The sequence below is a fragment of the Mauremys mutica genome, chromosome 7 (genome assembly GCF_020497125.1).
Source record: "Mauremys mutica isolate MM-2020 ecotype Southern chromosome 7, ASM2049712v1, whole genome shotgun sequence".
Lineage (NCBI taxonomy): Eukaryota > Metazoa > Chordata > Testudines > Geoemydidae > Mauremys > Mauremys mutica.
The window spans coordinates 77,265,172-77,282,714 of record NC_059078.1 but is presented as its reverse complement, the minus strand read 5'-3'; the positions used below and the strand labels follow the sequence as shown (position 1 = coordinate 77,282,714).

Below are 17,543 nucleotides of genomic sequence, written 5' to 3'. Positions count from 1 at the left end.
AATTAATCACAATTAATCGCGCTATTTAAAAAAGTAATCAAGAATAATTGTGCTGTTAAACAATAGAATACCATTTATTTAAATATTTTGGATGTTTTCTGTATTTTCAAATATATTTATTTCAATTACAACACAGAATACAAAGTGTACAATGTTCACTTTATATTATTTTTATAACAAATATTTGCACTGTAAAAAACAAAAGAAATAGTATTTTTCAATTCACCTAATACAAGTACTGTAGTGCAATCTCTTTATCATGAAAGTTCAACTTACAAATGTAGAATTATGTACCAAAAAACCTGCATTCAAAAATAAAAATGTAAAACTTCAGAGCCTAGAAGTCTGATCGGTCCTACTTCTTGTTCAGCCAATTGCTCAGACCTACAAGTTTGTTTACATTTGCAGAAGATAATGCTCCCTGCTTCTGAAAATGAAAACAGGCATTTGCATGGCACTCTTGTAGTGGGCGTTGCAAGATATTTAAATGTCAGATGAACTAAAGATTCATATGTCCCTTCATGCTTCAACAACCATTCCAGAGGACATGCGTCCATGTTGATAATGGGTTCTGCTCAATAGTGATCCAAAGCAATCCAAAGCTCTTTTAAGACTTTTGAAAACATGCTCCACACCTCAGCCCTCTCAGATTTTGGAAGGCACTTCAGATTCTTAAATCTTGGGTCGAGTGCTGTAGCTATCTTTAGAAATTTCACATTGGTGTCTTCTTTGCATTTTGTCAAATTTGCAGTGAAAGTGTTATTAAAACAAAAACGCAAGCTGGGTCATCAGAGACTGCTATAACATTAAATATATGGCAGAATGTGGCTAAAACAGAGCAGGAGTCATGCAATTCTCCCTCAAGAAGTTCAGTTACGAATTTAATTAACACATTTTTTTAACAAGCGTCATCAGCATGGGAAGCATGTCCTCTGGAACAATGGCTGTAGCATGAAGAGGCAGATGACTCTTTAGTACATCTGGCACATAAATATCTTGCAACACCAGCTACAACAGTGCCATGTAAACACCTGTTCTCACTTTCAGGCGACATTGTAATTAAGAAGAGGGCAGCATTATCTCCCGTAAACATAAACAAACTTGTTTCTCTTTGCAATCAGCTGAATAAGAAGCAGGACTTAGTGGACCTGTAGGCTCTAAAGTTTTACATTGTTTTGGTTTTGAGTGCAGTTATGTAACAAAAAAACGCTACATTTGTAAGTTTCACTTTCATGATAAAGAGATTGCACTATGGTACTTGTATGAGGTGAATTGAAAAATACTATTTTTTATAATTTTTACAGTGCAAATATCTGTAATCAAAAATAATAAAGTGAGTATGTACCTTTTGTACTCTGTGTTGTAATTGAAATTGATACATTTGAAAATGTAGAAAAACATCCAAAAATATTTAATATATGTCAATGGGTATTCTATTGTTTAACAGTGCGATGAATCAAAATTAATTTTTTTAATCGCGATTAATTTTTTGAGTTAATTGAGTGAGTTAACTGTGATTGACAACCCTAAATTCTAGTAATCAACCAATGAAAGTGCATTTCAAATGTCCATCTTTCTCTGACTTCCATGTTTTCGCTGCATCAACTCCTGTTTTTCCTATTTCTTTTCTCTACCAGTATTGCTATTAGCAATGCACACAATGTTGTATTAATATTATGATCTATTGTTCTATTTAATTAGAACTAAATCCTGCCTACGCCTTCCCAGGTGCACAAGGTGGAGGGCTGGGGAAGAGATGAACAACCATCTTAGCACTTTGTGTAATGCGGATGTTAGGAAGGTATGGCACACACAGTCATCTAGCACATACGGATGGCTAACAGGACAGGGGATGCACCTTGAACACAACTGTTTGTCTGAGGGGAACTATCTGTGGTTTTCACAAGAGTCTGGTGAATTCATATGCTGCCATCCAGAGGAAGCACAACTACACACCATTAACATTGAACAAGATGTTCTAACGTAATGTAGCAATAAAACACACCCTACTGCGCAATCAGCCAGCAGGATTTCTCTCACACTGAAAGTGCCTCACAGAATATCCAGTCATGTGCTTGTGGCACCTTAGAGACTATCAAGGACTCCTCGTTGTTTTTGCTGATATAGACTAACCCAGCTACCACTCTGAAACCAGTCACGTGCTGATGCTCATACTGCATAAGTTCCTGGGTATATTGCTCTGATTTGACCTCTAATTACTTGTCCAAAGGAGGAGGATTCATAATTCTACCTGGAATAGAAATAGAGGAGACAGGGCTCTTTTCTTCCAAGATTCCATCATTTGTAGGATTGAAGGTGATAAAGGAGAAGTACAGTATTGGCTCTGATGGGAGCTTACACTTGTCCTTTACAAAGTTCTCCTGCTGTTACAATATAGTTTTTTTGGATGCTAGACTAGAATTTAACTCCAATGTACATTAACGTTTGATGTTGACTAGTAAAATCAATCGGCCAAATCCTGAAGATTTTGCATAATTAAAACTGCTATTGACTTCAGCAAGAGTATAGCCTGTGTAAGGACTGAGTGAAGCCATCAGGACACAGCCCAATATACACTGGAGATTAATAAATTGGGGCCAAATGGACTCTTTACACAGATCTTTCTATGTATAATAGAAGAGGACTGTTCTGGCCACAGTACACTTCCTCCACCCCCTCACCCTGCACAGATGATCTTCCAATGGAATTCTGTCAGGAGGAGAGTTCTACCAACTTTTGGTGGACAAGCCAAGAATGGCAGAAGGTTAGTCAGGGGAGATGCTTCTCTCCATGGCACCAGGAATGAGTGAAATTCAGGCCAGCAGTAATATAGCTCAGAGATGAATTAGCACTCTCTAGGTCCCCACTTCCCAAGTCTGCTATTGCACAGCAGGACAGTAATCTGGCCACAAGCTGTGCAACTCCTATTGCTGAATGGGAGAGGAGGGATTGCAGCCAAAGGGCATCTGTGCAGATTGTTCTTTTTCCTGCATATCTTTGGTGGGCCGGGATGCACCACAGCCTCCAAAAATCTGGGTCTCCATCAGAGGGAATTGTTTAAAGGAAACTCTTGAGAGAGGGAACCTGCCAATGTTCCTCCCTCTCTCTCTCTACCCCACCTCCCTGCCAAGCTCCCCTCCCAACTCAATGTATTTTCTGTAGAAAGGGGTAATCTAGCCGTTCATTACCAAATGGAGAGAGATGATAACAAAAATAGTATCTCCTGTATCCAAAGGATTTCTTTGTGCTTAATTTTTTCCCAGCAATTAAACTAAACCCATTTACTCATTTCATATGAAAAAAATGCATTGCTTCAGTTTAAACTAATGTTATAATTATAGGATGCATATTAGATCACCCTCCACTGAAACTCAGTCATCCAGCTTGCATTTCAGGGGCTCTAACTTTGGAGCAACAACATTGTGAAGTTCCCCGACCCACACACCCTTTTAAAAACAGCCTCAGTCTAACATTTCTAGTTCTCCTATATAGATCCTGAAATAATTTATTTTAAGATTCTGCCCCGTCATGGACAACACACTTCTGCTTGAAACATTAATGCCAATTTGAAACTCCTGTTTAAGCTTGCAACTGCTAATAATAAAATTATAAGTCCTCGGCTACTGTACTAAATAGCCGTAGCCACTGGACCATCCTTTTTTTTTTTTTTTTTTTTTCTTCAAAATCATGTAAAGCTCTTACTGACCAACTGTGTGCCTCAAACCGTAGCTACTGGACCATCCTTTAAAAAAAAAAAAAAAGGATGGTCCAGTAGCTACGGTTTGAGGCACACGGTTGGTCAGTAAGAGCTTTACATGATTTTGAAAAAAGGATGGTCCAGTAGCTACGGCTATTTAGGACAGTAGCCAAGGACTTGGGAAACCTAGGTTCAAGTCCCTGCTCTGCAACAGATGAGCTTGAAGCAAGTAATAAGAATGAATCAGACCAATGGTCAAACTAGCCCAGTATCTCGTCTTCCAGCAGCGGCCAATGCCTAATGCTTCAGAGAGAATGAACAGGGCAATTATTGAGTGATCAATCCATACCCCGTCATCCAGTTCCAGCATGTGTCAGAGATTTAGGGACACCCAGAGAATGGACCATCTCGTGTACTATCCATTGATGGACCGATCTAATTCTTTTTTTGAACTCAGTAATCCTTTTGGCTTCACAATATCACCTGTCAATGAGTTCTACGGGTTGACTGTGTGTTGTGTGAAGTAGTACTTCCTTATATTTGTTTTAAACCTGCTGCCTATTAATTTCACTGGATGATCCCTGGTTTTTGTGTTACATGAAGGAGTAAATAACTCCTTATTCACTTTCTCCACATCATCTATTATTTTATAGACTTTTATCATATCCCCTCCATTTAGTTCTCTCTTTTTCAAGCTGAAAAGTCCTAATCTTTTTCATCTCTCCTCATTTGGAAGCTGTCCCATACCCCTAAGCATTTTTGTTGCCCGTCTCTGTACTTTTTCCAATTCAAATATATCTTTTTTGAGATGGGGCAATGAGAACTGTACACAACATTCAAGATGTGGGCATACCATAGATTTATATAGTAGCATGATGCTATTTTCTGTCTTACTATCTATCCCTTTCCTAATGGTGCCTAATGTCATCGTCGTTTTTGACTGTCACTGCACAGTAAGCGGATGTTTTCGGAGAACTCTCCACAATGACTCCAAGATCTTTCTTGAGTGGTAGCAACTAATTTAGACCTCATCATTGTGTATGTATAGTTGGGATTTTGTCTTCCAATGCAATTACTTTGCATTTATCAACAATTAATTTAATCTGCCACGGTTCCCCAGTCATCCAATCTTCTGAAAATCCTTTGTAACTCTTCAGAGTGTGCTTTGGACTCAACTTTCTTGAGTAATTTTGGAGCACCTACAAACGTTACCACCAACCTCACTGTTTAGCCCTTTTTCCAGATTATTTATGTCACTTAGCCTACCAGAGGTCTCAGCTGCTATTATCCTCAGTTCATGTGGAAATGAGGATAATAGCACTTCTCTATTTCACAGGGGTGGTGTGTTAAAAAGATTCCAAGGTGCTCAGACACTATAGGAGTCATAGAAGCTCCTAAAAGTGTTTAATGTCAAGTTTGTGGCATAGTGTTTCATATAAGCATATAAACACCAGCAACCCATAACTCCAACAGCTGAACTAGCTTCTGGAAGGTTCTGGCTGGAGTTCAAGGTTCTGATCTTAACCTATACAAGTCTAGATGGTTTGGGGTCCAATTACCAGAGGCAGTCTCTCCCTGCACCATGCTGACTGAATTGCAAAACAGCAAAAACTTTCAGGTTGGGACTCTCAATATAAATGGAAGCAGAATTCCCTGACTGGAATTCATTTCCCTCCTTGCTCCACATAGCCAGATTTATTAACTTTTTTCGACAATCCTCCTTTGCTTGCAGATGTCATTTGCGCAACGCCTAACACAATGGAGTCCTGATTCATGACAAGGGGTGCTAGCTGCAACACAAATATATATTCTAAATAATGATCCATTTTTTACCCTTTTCCATTCTCTTTTAGGGTGGATACAAGTTTTTCCTTTTTTTAATCTTGATACAAAATCCAAAACTTCTTACATTTTCATTGCACAGCTTTCTTACAGCTCTAGTTGTTTTTAAATTGTTGTTATACAGAATTGTTTTACATTTTTAAATCACATGCAGATCACTGCAATGCACATTATTTGAAACTTCCACCTGTCTTTTCAGAATCAACTTTATTACGATTTTACATTTGAAGGTAATTAACATTGTAATTTCCTGGTTCCTGAGTGTTAAGAAAATTGTAATTCTGTCTAATAAAGTTGCAGTTCTGCATGTACACAGGTAGCATCCCCATCTTTGTGTGTGTATTTATAGTGCATGATGAGAATAAAAATGCCAATGAGTTACATATGTAAATCTCAACACTGGGATGGGAAAAGTGTATACTTAATGTGCATTCAACATATTTAAGGTCACTTTAGCACTTATAGGTCTATCACCTTGCACACTGGCATTCCATGAACTTGGTCCTCAAGGGACAGCCCAATCTTGTCCCCTTCTTGGAGAAGATAAAGACTAATAGTGCTACCCATGCAGCGTGTCCACTCAGATGTGCTCATGGCAGGGGTTCCTGTCATCAGAAAGGGAAGAGGGAAAATGTTTTGAGTTCCTTTGATACCTTGGCATAGGTGGGGGAAGGGGAGGGGAGGGGATAGTCCCAGGCTGACTGTTAGTCCTCCACCACAGAAAAACACTGACGGAGGCCAGGAAACATGCAGCTTTGTGCTGAGCTTAGACACAGCAAAGAAAAGGGGGCCCATTAGACTGAAGAATCTCATCACAAGCACAAGACAAAGGGTGAGAATGAAGAGGGTGCAGGAGGAGCCATACCACACCTTTTGTCAGCTAAAGACTAAAGACCAAGCAGCGCTCTTCTCCAGCATTCTGGCACAAGTACATTCCCACCTTGGCCAATCCATGTTTTTATGTAGGTATGTAGGAAGGAGGGTTAATTCCAAGAAACAGCTCTTTCCTGAGTTCCACATAGGACTTACTCCAGCCCCACCTACCATGAGCTGCAAGAACCCAGCATAGGGTGGAGTGTATTGCAGATAGAGAAATTATTTATAGAAGTTCCCCACATCATGAGAAGTTGCACAATTGTATTGCATTTTAGAGCCATGGACTGGCACAGCCTGAAAATTTAGCCCAGGCACTGTTGTCCACAGCATCTCAGTTAAGTTCAAATGCAGCAGTGGAGGACAGGGAGCGGTTCATAGTGTGTGGGATATATAACAGATATACCTTGAATGATTAATAACCACTGATTCCTTCTGGCCCTCAAAGAAGTAGAAAAGTTATTCTCCTCTGTTTATCCCAAAATAGGATCCACCTAGGAAGTAAAGACAATAATAAAAATGGTTCACTTTGTTTAAGAACCCATAGATCAGGAGTTCTGCTCCTCAAGAGGAGAAACTAAAATAGGCAAATGAAAGTATTGTTAATCACCTTGGTGAAAATCTCTCAATTTGCCTAAGGATGATACATCTCTTTCTTCCTCACAACCCAGCTAAACAGAATGCCAAGCTACCAAGCAAAGGTGCCAGCCGGGGGCGGGGGGAGGGGGAATGGGGTGGATTGATATAAGGCCACTGATGGTGGATATGGCCAGCAATAAGGGTCCCATGTGGGCCCTGGGTCCTGTACTGTGGGCCCCAAAGATGGGGTACCACCCAAGTGGGCCCAGCATGTAGTGCATCGGAAAAGGTGAGTGCACCTGGGAGTCACACTATGCTGAGAGAATGGGGGAAAAGGCGGTTCTTCTGCTAAGAAGCCCTCTGAGTCTGAATAAGCTTCTGGAAATGGCAGAGCTGTCAGTGTGGGCAGTACCACAACCAGTGGAGACAGATCACAGCTCAGAAGGAGCAACTCATCCACCGATGTGGGTGGCCGCAGGGTGAGTACAGCAATTTGAAGTGAGGATCAGTGGATCCATTGGCCCGCTGTCCAGGGCAGATTCCTTTGTCCACTGAACTGAGAGGTATGTGGAGCAGAGCCTGGAGAATTCTGCCATGAATGAGGATCACGCACTGGCAGGCTATCATGACCCTCAGTCATCATGGGAGCTGTCAGTGCCAGCAAGTCTTGCTTCCGCTTCACCTTGCCCCTGTGTAAGGAGGTGGCCCTGTGGGGTCATCACACGACATCTCACCTGACTGAACCTGGCTCAGAGAGGGAGACCGATGTGTCACATCGGTCTGTGACAGAGACCTGCTGTGGTGTTTGTGAGAATGCTTGCAGCTCTTGTGTTCCTACTCAAGTCTCTGCGGTACCAATGGATCGGGCATGAAGCTGAGGGCAGAGCACTAACCACCGGTGAGTGGCAGTGCACTGTCGGTACCAATGGTCTGGGATCAGACTCCGCACAAGGCCAGAGTGCCTCCACCATGAGGAACTTGCTGAGTCACAGAAGTGGAGTGCTTTGGGTCCCTTCACAGGAAGGACTTGCTGATATCGCAGAGGTCGACAAGGTGTGTCTCACCTAGGCAGTAGAGACAACACGTGTGCTTGTCATTCATGGAGAATGAGCGAGAGCATAAGGCGCAGTTCTCGAACCCCAGGATGAAAGGCATAATCCCCTGAAGAGGTCAGGGGAGGCCCTGCATGGGTCTACTATATACAGTAACTTATTTGCAGAAGTAAGAAGAAGAAGCAGAACTAAATAACTGTCTATAACTATCTTTCTCATAGCGGCTATGAGCACCAAGAGAGGATTCTGATGCCAACCGTGCGGTAAGAAGGAACTGAGGGTGTGTTGCCCCACACTGTCTCTCATAGCCTCACATGGAGCATGTGGCAATGTAAGATAACCACGAGTCAATGGACTCTGCAGCTGAAAAACTTCCGGCTCCGGCGCATGCGCACCCACATTTGGAATACATATAAGGACCATCACTTAAAGAACTCCTCCTCCTCCCCATCCCAGAGCTAAAAGGATAAGATGTGAGATTTCATTTCAAAGATTGTATTTCCCCTTTTATTTCTTTTGTACAAACAATTGTAGGTTATCTTGCTTAAGTCTACGCTCTCTAGTGAGACCTCAACCATCATATTTTAGATGTTTAACTCCTTTCTAAGTCCAAGCAAACTGGCCTAAGAAAGTGGTTTTCAACCTGTGGGTCCACAGACTAAGATTTCCAAAGGGGTCTGCACTCCATTCAAAATTTTTTAAGGATCTGCAAATGAAAAAAGGTTGAAAAGGCTTGCCCTGTTCTTCCTTCTCTCCCCTTTCCATTGCCTTCCTGTACCTCTTATCAGACCCCTTTTGATGGGGTAATTGGTTCAGCCGGCTAGGCTGACTGACTAATTACCCCTATCAGTTTTCTCCAGGGGAACTAATTAATATCTGAGTGATCAGGGTACAGGCTCACCTGTTTGCACCCTGCACTCTGTCACAGGTGTATTTACAGGAGTGTCAGATGTAGGAGACGGGACATAACTGTCCCACCCTGGTTGGCACTGGTGAGGCCTCAGCTGGAGTATTGTATATAGTTCTGGGTGCCACACTTAAGGAAAATGTGGACTAGTTGGAGATAGTCAAGGAGAAAGAAACAAAAATTATGAAAGTTTTAGGAAACCTTAAAAAAATCTAGATATGATTAGCCTTAAGAAAAGAAGATTGGGATGGGGGTGAACCTAACAACAGACTTCAGATATGTTAAGTGCTGTTAGAGGATGGTGATCAATTGTTCTCCCTGTCTGTAAGGCTAGTTAAGCACTGGAATAGCCTTCCGACACAAGTTGTGGTATCCCTGTCATTGGAGGCTTTTAAGAACAGGTTGGACAAACACCTGTCAGTGATAGTCTAGGTTTACTTGGTCCTGGCTCAGCACAGGGGATTGGGATAGATGACCTTTCAAGTACTCTTTGAGCCCTATGTTTCTATGCTGCTGCTTCTGGCAGGGTCCAGTAGTTAATGCTTTAGTGAAAGAAGTAACCTCCACCAACTTCTCACCTGGCCAGGTATGCAATGCCACACATGGAAAGATAATTCCTTCTGATTTCTAATACCTGTTCATAATTAAATGAATGTTTATATTACTTAAGACTGTACTACTAAAAATTTACAAGTAATAGTATGAAATGACATTTTATTTAATTAAATTCAGTGTTATGTATTGCAATGCATTACTAAATAAAAAAATACCAACAGAAATGACAAAAATCAACGCTTAATTTACATAACCCAGTTACATTAAGTGTTGTCACAATCAGAAAAGTGACTTAGAGGATAAATGCAGAAACACAAAATACCATTTCTTCAATGGCTTCCATATCAAATTTGCTCAATTTAGAAGTCAAAAGGTTAATTTTTTTCCTCTGTCAGTATTACAAACTCAGCGTGAGTTCTGAAGGGTTAAAAAAACGAGCTCTGTTCTGTCTGCTCCTGACATCTTCAGCAGTAATAACAGGGATTTGTAGACACAATTGGCTAACAACTTAATGGATAATTAGAGCTGTGAGATTTTTTTTGGCCTTTTTGAGGGGCAAGGGATAAAAATACTGATTTGTTTTGACAAGCATTTTGCTGGATTGTTTCAGTCAAAAAAGGTAAATTCAGAAAATAAATTGAAAAGTTTTGATTTTTCAGTGCAAAATGACTCGTGAAATTCCCTTCAATTCCATTTTAGAAACATTAAAAATGCTGGAAAATCAAACTGAAATATTTAGTTTTGAGACAAAATGTTTATTTTCACCCATATGATTTTCCCCCACCCTTTCAGTTCAAAGACTTCACAAATTTTGTTTTGGGTTGACCTGAAAGGATTTTCCCCTCCATATTTTTCAGAACTGCCAGCAAACCAAAAAAAAAGTCATTTATTCACACAGTTCTGATGATGATGAAGGAAGCAGAATAAAAACCAGCTCATCCTTAACTCTGATCGGTATATAAATCAGCCAGGAGTCGAAGAGACAAAGTGAAACGGGTATGTTTAAAGTGCCATTTTTTAATCTATAAAAGAAATGTTCCTCCCCTACACTCCCTGGAACAGAGGAGAGTCTATGCTGCATATCTCAGCTAGGGAGGCGCGAAAGGCAGAGCAGCACCTACATGGAGTTTCCATGGGATTCTGGCTCCACAGCTAGGGAATAAGGCTGGGTTCTGCTAGGTTTTCATTTCCCTTCACCTGGAGGGAAACTAACAACTGTAAGATTCAGAATCTGCAATGGTTTCTTCTAACTCTACTTACATAGTGAGACAGCAGCAGTCGTGAAAGCCAATGGCAGCAGGCTCTGGCCTACAATGGATCCCCTAGAGCTGGAACTAAGGGTTGAAAATTACGTTCCTCTTTCATGGGGGAGGTAAATCTGACCCACCTCAAAAGAATTCTAAAGGCACTTAGTAAATGGAAAGTCAATTAGTTTCCAATCCTTTATGGAGGAATAATTTTCATAGAGGGAAGTTGGCACATAGTTGCTAGAGTGGGTGGAATTTTTCCTATGAAAAAAAGTTAATATTTGTCCAATTTTTTTTCCAAAACAAAAAAGGTTGTTTCTTTTTTAATTTTCCAAAATTTTCTCCCATTTTTCAGAAAACTCCCTTTTGCCCCCTTTCAAAACACACCCACATGCAATTTTTAGTCCATGAACGTTTTAGAAAAATGTGTGCATGCACATACACGTTCCTTTTGAAAATGTTCATAGAAAATAATTGCCATTTTCCAGTCTGCTGTATTAGTCACTTTTTTGGCACACAGAATTAAGAGCCAAGTACTGCAGCCCTCTTTTACATGAGTAGTGCCGGCACAGTGGCAATTTCGGGCCCTAAATGAGTAATTGTTTTGCTTGAATGTGTTTGTGTATGGAAATGTAGAGATCTTAAGATGAAACCACAGCACAAGAGAGAAATGTTTTCCAATCATAAGACTAACCTAAAACACAACTATTACTCATCATCTCTTGGGAAACAGAATGACTTTGTATTCCCCACAGCCAAGCAGATTCTTCTCAGTTATATTTAGTATATATTAAAGGTGGTCTTTGGTCAATCAGTGGTGTATTGGCAGTACAGCATGTAGACCCAATCCTGAACTCTATATTTAGGAAAACACTCCATTGGCTGCCACTTTCCCACCCAGTGACAGTACTTTTTTATGGCAGTTATAGCACTGTTCATCTGCTCTTGCTCACGTTGATTAGTGTCAAATCTCCCCTTATTGCATGCATCCTCTGTGCTCGCTACCCCGCCAACTTTGGTATCAGCCAATTTGATCACTGATGAATCTACACCAGTAAAACCCACGAAACAAAAAGCAAAAAAAATAGACTTGCTAGCAAATTTCTTGCAGGCATACAAAGCAGCCCAGAATACAATCCGAACACAGTGACCTATGAAACTGGAGTGTTCCAACATGCCACGATCGCCTTTTATTCCTACTGCAGATTTTTCCATTGAGATAGCAACTCCACAGATCACAGTAGGAGAACCACTAACATGCTTAATGCAGACACCATTTTTTCATAAATTAAAGCCAATTACAGTCATTAATCTTGGTCTTCTAAAAATCATCCTAAAAAATGTGTCCGCTTAATATGACCATGGTTCCTTGGGTAAATGAATCTCGTTATAATTAGATTATTGCCAATTAATACTTTATAGTTCTACAGCACCTTTCCCCTGAGGGCCTCAAAGTGAATTTCAAATACTAGTTAAGTCTCAACCTCTGTGAGGAAGAATTTTGGGGGTTTTTTAAACCCATTTTACAGACAGGGAAACTAAAGCATACAGAGATTGCATGCCCTTCCTGAGAGAACTGAGCAAGGAAGTGGCAGAGCTAGGGCTAGAATTTACACTGTCTCATCTATGCTCAGACTGCTCAGCCACACTCCAGAAGTTCAGACTGTGAAGAGACTTAATTTAGTTTTCTTATTAAGCTATCATAAACACAGTGCACCAATTTCCGTACCTAGCTCTGCAGGCACAACTCCCACTGGTATCAATGAGGAGTAGCATGTGCACATTCTACTCTGTTTGCCCCTCTTTTCTTCTTTTTATGCACACGCGGCTGCAGCAAATGCAGCTTTTCTAGTTCTCAGTGCCTCTTCTGAAACGACACACTTCTTATGCACGAGAAAAGTACCATTAAAAGTGGGGGTTAGCAGAGTCATAAAATACATTATCTATGGAGAAAACATGAATCCCCCATGTTCCTTCCACAAATGTACAAAAGCTATATGGAGACATGCCAGTTGATCTTTTCTTCATCAGTACGACCCAGTAGAAGAATGTTGTATCATTGAGAAAAGGTTTTATGTCTCAACCTTCAAGATGGAGGTCTTTGAAAGGTCCCTTCACTACATTAAAAGAGGCTATTACTCATTTCTTCCCCGCAAAAATGGCAAAATTTAAAAGCTCCAGTTTCAACACAGCCTGAATATCACAAATTGAACAAGGCTTTTGCCTTTTCTATTTAGCAATTTTTCTCTCTAGTTGCTAGGTTCACTCCTATCTTTCCATTTCATGTCAAGTTTAAAAATATGATTTTGGGGCATTCTACCAAAAAGGAACATCTTGCACTCTGCAAAGTTTGTGCATAGAAATTTCTCTCTCTAAAGTTTGTGCCAAAAATGTCAAACAAGCCATGTTTCATCCTAGCCACAGCTCTGTAAGAGAGTCCTGTTGAGGTAAGGGCAAACATTTGACTTGCCAGGTGTACACATTTGCCATGTCAATTTTATATTAGATTATTTTTGGTCGCGATCAATGCAAAGAGTGTGTGATGGGGAAGACAATCAATATGTAAACAGACTTCAGCTTTAAGTTCTCCATGAGGTTATAAACAAAGGTTTTGTTTTTTTAATTATGCAAGATTCCTTGACAACATTATTTTGTCCTTAGAAAATCTGACTGTTTCTAGGAGGATGACATGCAGAGTCTAGTTGGTTTTACAGATGGATAAGAGAAAAATATTAATTCAGGGAAAAGTTATGATTTCCAAATGCTGCATAGATAAGGACTGTTTACTGGAATCAATCACAAATGCCTAGTGCTGTAAACCCTCCTTGATCATAAGGACATGTTCTCCAAGTGACCTGCATCCTCACTGTCAGTCCCTTACTCAAAAGTCAAATCAGGAATGCTGAGCTGGGAAGCCAGTCAGCTGGAAGTGCAAAAGCACAGGTCTGGTGAGAAAGTAAGCAGATGGCAGAGGAGCCAATATTAGGTGCGTAGCAGTCAGTCTTTAGTTTTTCCATGTAATTTCCTGCCAACTAAGTTAGCAACTACATGTCCACAGACTTTCTCCCACATCCCTTTCCCAGCAAATACCTACTGGTATCTTAAAAAAAAAAATCCCTAGCTGACTCTCTCCCCACTACACTACACTACACACACACACACCCTTCTGTACCAGATTTTCTGGTGTGCTCTGTTTCATTTTTTTGTGCAGAGTGAAGGCAGTGGAAACCTGTCATAACTCCCCAGCTGAGTATGCCTCCAGCATAAGGGAGTGTCAAGCAGGCCTGGAACTGGCTCCTACTCTTCCTTTCTCTCCACTCCCCTGTGCAGGGACCATGACAGGGACAACCAGGAGTGTACAGGAGAAGAGATAGAAAGCAAAGCACAATTCTGAGCTAACATATGGGAACCAAAGCCAGCTGGTGCATTTATAGCAGCTTATGGGATGCTGTACACTGCACTGAAGATGCCGCAGAGATGTGGCTCCCTATATTTGTGGAGGTGGTTCACTGAGATACATTGCAGTGAATCACAGTAACACAAAACTGTTTCCGCTGAACATACAGATGGCGAAAATGGAATTATCGAGTTCAGAGAAACACATTCCCAAGAAAGTTTACCACTACAACTAGTATCAAGTTGATGCATTAGAAAGAGACACAAAAATCCAAATGTAATGATGACCCTCTTTCCGGATTTCACACTGGTGGGGAGGAATAAAGGAAAACAAAGATAGAAAAGGTGACTGGATTTACTCTCAACTATTACCGTATATACTCGATCATAAGCCGGTTCATTTATAAGCCGACCCCCCTACCGCCCGAAGATGGATAAGTAAAAATGGAAAATTGTAATGATCCGTTCATAAGCCGACCCTGTAATTCAGGGGTCAGCAAACTTTGGCTCCTGGGCCATGAGGATAAGCCACTGGTGGGCCGAGATGGTTTGTTTACCTCAAGCATCCGCAGGCACGGAGGTAAACCCAAGTAAACAAAGTGTCCCGGTGTGCCAGCTGCTTACTCTGATGGGTGGGGATGGCAACTGGTGAGGAAATATTTTTTTGAGGGGGGGGAAGCTGGGGGTCAGGGGAGTAACCCCTGTGACCACCCCCCACATGACCCCACCCCTAGCCCTGGACCCCCACTCTCTCCCCATCCCATCCCTTCCCACCTTATCTAGGAACAATGTCTCTGGCCTGGCTGGAGCTGCTCCGGCAGGCTGGGCAGCACAGCTGCAGCCTACTCTGGTGGGCCAGACCGGGCAGCGTGACTGCAGCGTGCTCCGGCGCCCAGGCAGCACGGCCACAGCCTGCTCTGGGGGGCGGGACTGAGCAGCACGGCTGCAGCCTGCCAGCCCTGGAGCTGCAGGTGCTTTGGAGGCTCTGGGGAGAGCAGCGTGGCCAGAAGCGGACAGACTCTGGCCCCACCTCTTCCCTTCTGGCTGTGCTGCCTCTCGTTGCTCCCTCTGTTTGGGGGAGTGATTGTGTCCTGCCTCTCCCTCTCTATACCCATTCATAAGCCGACCCCCTTCTCTGGTGCTTCCCTTTTTTACTAAAAAAATCAGCTTATGAATGAGTATATATGGTACTTCCAATTTCTTCACATTGGCTGATGTTACATTGTAATATTAATTTAATGTCATGTATTCCTGAATGTTAAGTTTAAACTTACAGAATCATTATGGAAGTCTCTAAAAGTGTATGTTATTTACTCCGGAATCATATGAATATTAGTCTCAAGAAAGCACAGTATTTAGTTTGGTGAAAAACAACTCCACACATTTGCTCATTTCTCCCAAGTCATGCATAGAATATTTTTCCCCCGAAGATGGCAATGACTGACCCAGATGCTCCCGTCTCTCTGCATGTTTGGAAGCGAACACACACCTGTGCAAATGGACAATGAGGACAAAGTGGAGGGGAGAAGCAGAGTTCCCCTGAACCCACATTAGCCCTTCTGTATGGAGTACTGGGTATCAGTGATTCCAGGTATAAAGGAGTAATGAGCACCCATAGGAAGGAACAGAGGGGAATTATGTATTATGAAACATGCTCCCCTTGGAAAGAGGCTTGAAGTCTGTGCCAATTGATACCCAACAGCAGTGCTTATCTGACGAGTACTACCTCCCCAACTGAGGGCCAGATAATAATCTTAATCATACCGAATAGTATCTTACACCATGTACCTTACTTCTAGAACAAGGTACTATTCAATGTCAGTAAGGGTACCACAGTTAGGCACTGATATATTAATTCCTTACAGAGAAAGATAATGGAACATAACCATAGTACTGAAATCAGTGGTAGCGTAGCTCAATAACGAGTCTTGCTACCAGGAGAAGGGGTTGCTGGTGCAATGTGCAGGATTATCTGTGGTGTGGTTGGGGCCAGGGATCCTGAAGATTTTGGACTGTCCTCCCTGCAGATTCCTGACCTGAGCAGCCCTATCCTTTGCAAATTTGCTGGGTTACAAACTATGCCTTAAAATTAGGGCAACAAGGGAGATTAACCATAAGTGATATTTGCAAGATATTTTGCGGGTATGGAAATAAACGCTCAAGTAATCTTACCTTCTGCAAGCCAAATATTTTGCTGCATAGTAATTCTGAGAACAGAAGCCATTCACCTAGTACACTGTATTTCAGCTCTTTCAAGAGAGATATGGCCAAATATATTGTATATAGGACAAGGAATCAAAGTTTGGTCAAGTAAGGCCTGCTGGATTGGGCTTTTGGTTTTCTTTACCCTACAGATCATCTAAGTTCAGAAGTATAATGTAAATCTGTATATTGAATCCACCCCTAAGACATTTCTACAGAACTGATACTGCTTTGGAGCTCTAGATTGAATTTCTGAACAAAATCAGCAGCAGCTGTTCCTTTAGAAATGGGTGAACCTTCCTCATAAATGGTTTTTGGGGGCAGTTCCCAGGATTTGCAAAACTAGCCTGAGCTCAGAAACCTTTTTAAACATAAGTCTAAATTTAAACCCATTTTTATTTTTACCAAGAGTGAGTCCTTTTAAATTAAATAAAAAACTGTGTTTTCCCCAGCTAGCTAAAAGGAAGCTTGTGCTGTGTAGTAGGAATAGAACAAGAAAGCTCTGCTGTTGTAAGTGGACTCACTATACAGTATACCATATAGCTCTAATACAGTTTACCACTACAAAATTTCTCTTTCCCTCTCCTTATTTCCCCCCCCTCCTCCCCACTCCCCCCCCCCCACACACTTTCCATATTAAGGCACAAAATCAAAATTGTGCAAGTCAAACTTCAAACAAAAATGCTTGCAGGGGGTTGAAATCAGGCAGAACAAGTCTGCTGATCCCTATTCAAGAGACCAAATCACAAGCTGATGGCAGTGAATACAATATCAGTTTTAAAAAATGGAGCCATAGTTTCATCACTGGAATGCAAAAAATAATAAACTTAGATTTTTATCTTTGCAATGTGAGAGTTCAGCAACACATAGATTAATTTATTTCGACTTTGGAATACCTAATTCACTCAAGCTAAGATTTCTGTTTCCCAAGTTTCAGCCCAGAGTAAAATTTTGCTGACAGACATATAACTCATATCAGACACAGGGGAAATGCTAACTCTAACCTTTACTATAAATGTCATGAAATGTACCACTGTGATACATGCTCCAAACAGAGAATTGTGGAGGGAACCATATAGAGAAGTTAGTAATAGAAATTTTGAAAATTAATTTTTAAAGAGAACTGTGCTCAGCTTTGACAGGAAGCATATTACAAAGGATTGATGTAGAGTTCTTCTTGTACTCCATTGTAT

The 17,543-nt window shown here is 41.2% G+C and overlaps 1 protein-coding gene across 18 annotated transcripts in view; it reads right to left on the bottom strand.

The window, feature by feature from the left end:
- The window catches only part of GRID1 (glutamate ionotropic receptor delta type subunit 1), an 845,000-nt gene that overhangs the window by 491,724 nt on the left and 335,733 nt on the right, over positions 1-17,543 (bottom strand). The gene's annotated exons all lie outside the window — the stretch shown is intronic.